The 5,580-nt window shown below is 39.6% G+C and overlaps 1 protein-coding gene across 1 annotated transcript in view; it reads right to left on the reverse strand.

Moving 5' to 3' along the window:
* The window catches only part of LOC122145248 (uracil nucleotide/cysteinyl leukotriene receptor-like), a 5,571-nt gene extending 1,467 nt beyond the window's left edge, over positions 1 to 4,104 (reverse strand). The window contains exon 1 of the mRNA XM_042757488.1: positions 4,082 to 4,104. The gene's annotated coding sequence lies outside the window, so the exon portion shown is untranslated. The remainder of the gene's footprint in view (positions 1 to 4,081) is intronic.
* Positions 4,105 to 5,580: the final 1,476 nt, after the last annotated feature.

Consider the following 5,580-nt stretch of genomic DNA (forward strand, 5'->3'; position numbering starts at 1 on the left):
GTAAAGAGAACCCAAAGAATCACTTGTGGCGAGCTCCCGACATGGCAGTTGGGCGATGGTAAAAAGTTGTAGAAAGTAAAACAACACCACACTAAGCCGCCCTCCCACCATCGATTGACATATAATGGGCAGAAGTGGCCCGATGGATCCTCTCCTCAGTGCAAAGACACCTGAAAAACCCTGAAGGACTCGAGATGGTGAGAAATAAGATCTTGGTCTGATGGACCATATAAAACTTCTGGCCTTATCTAAGCGTATTGTGGAGAAAACCAGGCACTGCTCATCACCTGTCCATACAGTCCCACAGTGAGCATGTTGTGTCAGCATACCCATGCTGTGGGGGTTTCTAATTTTTCCAGCTTGCAGGGACAGGCCGACTGGTTGCAAGCGAGGGACGGATGAATGCGTGCCAAGACGGGAATCCTGACGAAAACCTTCCTCCGAGTGCCTCAGGACCTCAACTGGGCCGAGGTTCACCTTCAACAAGACATGACCCTAAGCACAACAGCTAAAATAACGAAGGATCGGCTCACCACTCCGTGACTGTTCTTGAATGGCCCAGCCAGAGCCCTGACTAAACCCAATTGATCTCTCTGGAAGACCTGAAAATGGCTGTCCACCAACGTTTACCACGCATCCAACCTGACAGAACATGGAGATCTGCAAGGAGGAATGGCGAAGGGGATCCCCAAATCGGTGGAAAAAACTTGTGTGCCATCTTTCCCAAAAAGACTCATGCTGTATAATAAAAAGGGAAAGCTCTACTAAATACTGATCAAGGGCTGAATACTTAGACCATGTGATATTCAGTTTTTCCTTTTTTAATAAATCTGCAAAATGTCACCAATTGGATGTTTTCCTGTCAATTGGGGTGCTGTGTGTACATTAATGAGAAAAAAAGAGAACTTGAATGATTTTAGCAAATGCTGCATATACCAAAGAGTGACAAAATTTAAGGGGTGCTGAATACTTCCGTACCCACTGTTATATAATATATGTGTTTGTTGGTTGTGTTTAAAGAATAAAATTAATTATGGCTTTGAGGAGGATTAACTGATAGGACAGTAAAATTATAACAAATAAATCCACACCAACATAGGGCTCGAATTGCCATCCCTCCGAGTGAAAAAAATGACAAATAATGCTAATAATTCGTACAACAAGTAGAGCAACGCGGTGTGTCATTCATTGAATGAAGCTGTTTTTGAACGAATCATTTGATCCAGTGATTCACGGTCCCTTCACCTTGTTTCCGTTTCTAGTTGAATCAGCCGTTTGAAACAATCTTTTGCAGTGATTCAAATAAACCTTTATATTAAACAGGGTTTGCTGCCACCTTCGGGCCGTTTTTAATTGTCATCTTTATTTATCCATGACGTCCTAAACCAGCCAGTGCCAGCACAAAAACACATGCACAAAATATTGTTTAATTAGCAGTATGACCCAATTCCTCAATTTCAGACCCAGAAGGGAAAAAAAGTCTTAAAATAATAGTTGTTGTTTTATAAGGCTAATTTTTTCATTAGATAAAAAACTTTTTTAGGGACAAATTTGTATTGTTGTAAATAGCTATGGGACAAGTCTGAGAAAATGTCCTGTGGAGCAATATTTCACACACGCTGTGCTGCAGAAGGTGCTGGAGGCATCCTGTGGCCAACCCCAGAAGTCACTCTCAGCTATTCTGCTTACAGTCTCAGCAGTTTTGTCCTCATGGCATTCGGTTTGTCCAAATCTTGGTGTGTGTACAGGGCAGCCTGACTCAGATTCAAGGAGCAAACTCTGTTTTGGGAAGAGGCATTCGTGCTACGACCTGCCATCCAGTAACAAAAAGTTGCTCTATTAATAGCAGGCTGAATGAAGCACTGCAGGGTTGAGATGAAGACCTTGTCTTTAAAGAAAGGTTCAAACCGTAAGGGGAAAGTTCACCTGTTACTTCTAGAGCTGACAGTTTGGAATCTTGGGATGCGTTCTCTTTCATAATATTATAATATTGCATCATTAGGAGGTTGTCCGATACTGCTACGACTTTTGCCATACATTACTAAATGATTTCATGTGTTTCTCCCTCCTGTTCCTTCTTGCAAGTTGACAAAGAGGTCAGTAGACCATGTTTGTTGTGATTTGTCAGGATCTATTAATTTTAAACAAATACATTAAAAAAGTAAAATAAATAGCAACATCTATGGAAGAGCCATGTTTTTTTATTCGTTTCATAATTAAAATTAATTGGGGGGACACGCACAAAGTGCATAGCTATGAATAATAATATGAACATATGAAATATTTGGGGCATAAGTCTAAAAAAAAATTATTACAAACAAAACTTCGCTGCGTATGGCTTAGTAAAATCATAATTAAAAACAAACAAAAAACAAAAACAAACAAACAAACACCCATGTCTGCCAAATAACTTTCATGAGATGCAACTAACATGCAGAAATATGAGAAAAATGGGAGATAAATAAACAGTATAAAAATTTAAAAAGCGAGAGATTGACCCCCAGGCTAGTTTTCGTGTGTTTACATGTCATGTGGTGGCCTCGAAGCTATTTATAAATGTAATAATTCTTAACCAAACAAACAAAGAATCAATTTAAGATTTTTATGTAGTATTATATTCTATTCGAAAATTAAACCTCACGTGTTCACGAATAAGTATTAGGAAGTATTGGCATTCTTATATGGTTCAGATTTGTCCCAAATTCAAACATCATGGTTTATGAATTTAAATGTCTACAGCGTTAGTTTCAACACTCCAATGACCCATGACAAAATTATGTTCCGTTTAAGTGACCTCACCCCCTCATGTCGTTCGGAGGTCTTCACGGGTTGGTGCTACGATCCATGAGGGTGAGGTACTCAATGACATAATTTTCATTTGTTTTTTTTTTTTTTTTTTTTTGTTTTTTTCTGTTTTTTTTTTTATTCTGTTTTTCTTCTTTTTTTTTTCTTTTATTTTTGTTTGTTTTATTTTGTTTTTTTTTTTTGGGTGGAGGGGGGTTTTTTTTTTTTTTTTTTTTTTTGTCTTGTTGGCCCCTTTTGACCTACCGCTTTATAGAGGCCTATTGGTTTGAAACTTATATAAATAATGTTTTAAAATGAATTCACAGGAGAAAGCAAAACAAATCTGAACATTGAATTTTCATTTACCCACATGCTTTTGGAATACGTTTCTCTGACAGAATGGCTTTCTTCATGACTAAAATATGCTACCAAAAACATTTTCACAAGACATTTCCACTGGAGTCGGATATATGAACACTATGATCAATATTTTTCAGGAACACACTTTAGACAACCACGAAAGTGGGTGTGTAAAAAGGAGTTTTTCTCAAGAGCCTGCCAAAAAAGATTGGAAAGTGCCTGTGGAATTTGTAACTGAAGGGAGGAAAACCCTCCTCAATCCCAGAACCCAGTACCACCCCTCCAGTACCATACACAGAAGTAGAGAACTACAAACAACAAGTTCTCCTGAAACTGTGCTTAGAGGCGTGATTTGCACTTGAGAAATCCAGATGTTAATGCCTCTTGGTGGTTCTCTGGCGTGTGGCATGACACTATGGAAAAACACATTACTCAGACAAAAAAAAAAAAAGAAAAGAAAAATTTTTCCAATGAAATAGTATAATCCAGCAGCAGCACCAGTCCGACAGTGTTCCGTGGATCGTCTTGAAAACACTTCCAAACCAAACCCCGAAAGTCTTGAAGAACGAGGTTTCTTCTCCACAGGCTGACAAACAATACAAACTCACTTTTGGTGTTGAAGAATAAGTGGGGGTCAAGCTGGGGTTGCAATGTGATCACTAATGCTCCAATACCACATCAAACAAAAGCAGCAGAAGTAATCACGAAGGCATGAGGCACACGGCAGATTACCAAAGCTGAACTGCAGTTCAGCGTGGACCCGACACGCTTCCAGAACTCACGGGAAACACAGCCATAGGAAACACTCTTTTTTTTTCTTTTATATATGTCTCAAAAAATGTTTAAGATTAATTTGAAAAAATATATGCAAACAAGTTTCAATTGAAGCCAGACAGCAGACACTGAAGAGTAAATGAAAGTCAATGAGAGACTCAACCAGAGTGTTGATCCCTTAACAGCCTGCGCTAGTAGTGACCGGTCTTGAGCAGAGTAGAGGAGAGAGAGCTCTGCTGCCCGTGAAAAGTGAGAGCGAACCCACACTTCGTTTAGCGAGCACAGCTTCTGTTGAGCAGCAGTGGAGTTTACTGGAGTTGAGACTCTACTCTTTCGGGCTGAGCTGTGTTTGAGATACGATACTATGGCTCTTTTTGTGTCACCAACAAATTTGATCACAAAAACGCGGTTTGCAATGGGAAGGCTCTAATGTGACCCTTGACCTCAGCCTTTCTTTGCAATGCTATTTCTTCTGAGGGCCACTTGTGTGCTCCACAATTACATCGAGTCAGAGAAGCGGCAACTTTCGACAGGGGGAGAATAATGGCATGCCTTTGCTAGCAATTTGGAGCCAGTGGGGTACCATGGCAACAGGACTAGCATGCCTTTAGGTTACAACCCCCCCCCCCCTCTGCAAACCCCCCTCCTTCAACCATATCAATAAACGCAGAAGATGAACTGAGCATTTAATGGGGAAGTTTATGAATAAAGACCAGAGATTATCCATTGTAGACTGTGGAGAGCCAGACAGACGAGGCCCTTTGGAACGCAGAGAATGCGTGAGAAAAAATTTGAGTTGAAATCACAAGGGCAAGTAGGACCCGAGAATAACAGACTGGGGTCCTTGTTTCTCGGCTCCCTGCTGCTGGACTGTGGGGTGAATCATACATTCTAGCAGCAAAGCAAAAATAAGGGCACGTGATCCTCAGACAGATGTGGAGCCCCAAGCGAACAGCAAGAGCAATAATCTGTCTTTCATTCTGGAAGATCACAGCTGTGTAGGACACACATCATCTCTTTACTTCTTCTGTCTGGGCCCGTTTCAACGATATGCTAATATAGTTTGCTTTACTGAATGAGCCCACTATCTAGTTGTCTCTATTCTACCATAGAATAGGCTAAATAATACAGTGCCAAGTCTTTCATTGGGGACATCTCCAGCCTCATTATATGCTGCCCCTCGAGACTTTGTTGCCCTGGGGCAAAACACAGTGTACAGAGAAGAACTCATCTTCTGTTCAGATTCCTGAGCTGAACGGTTTTGCTTTTAAACATGACAAAACAACATAAGAATAAGACTTATAAAAAACATGCAGAAAACATTTGGCTCTATGGCAAAATAATCAAAATGTACAATTGCTCTGAGTTACATCTCATAGTCATTTATTTGACAATTTAATAATAATAACAAAAAAGATATGCATCAATAACAACATGATCCAATGACTGCAATGATTAAGTTATATATCATTAAATATTAGTCAACCCCCAGTATCTAATTGAAATTACAGCTTCACATTCTGGCAGCATATTAGTGATCATAAACACAACAGTTGGCATTACACATTTTGCAATATATAGCATATCACACGGACAAAATAAAACCAGACAATTATTTAGTTTGATAAATCAGTGTTTTTTAAAAACATTTCATTTTGCTTG

The sequence above is a fragment of the Cyprinus carpio genome, chromosome A6 (genome assembly GCF_018340385.1).
Source record: "Cyprinus carpio isolate SPL01 chromosome A6, ASM1834038v1, whole genome shotgun sequence".
Lineage (NCBI taxonomy): Eukaryota > Metazoa > Chordata > Actinopteri > Cypriniformes > Cyprinidae > Cyprinus > Cyprinus carpio.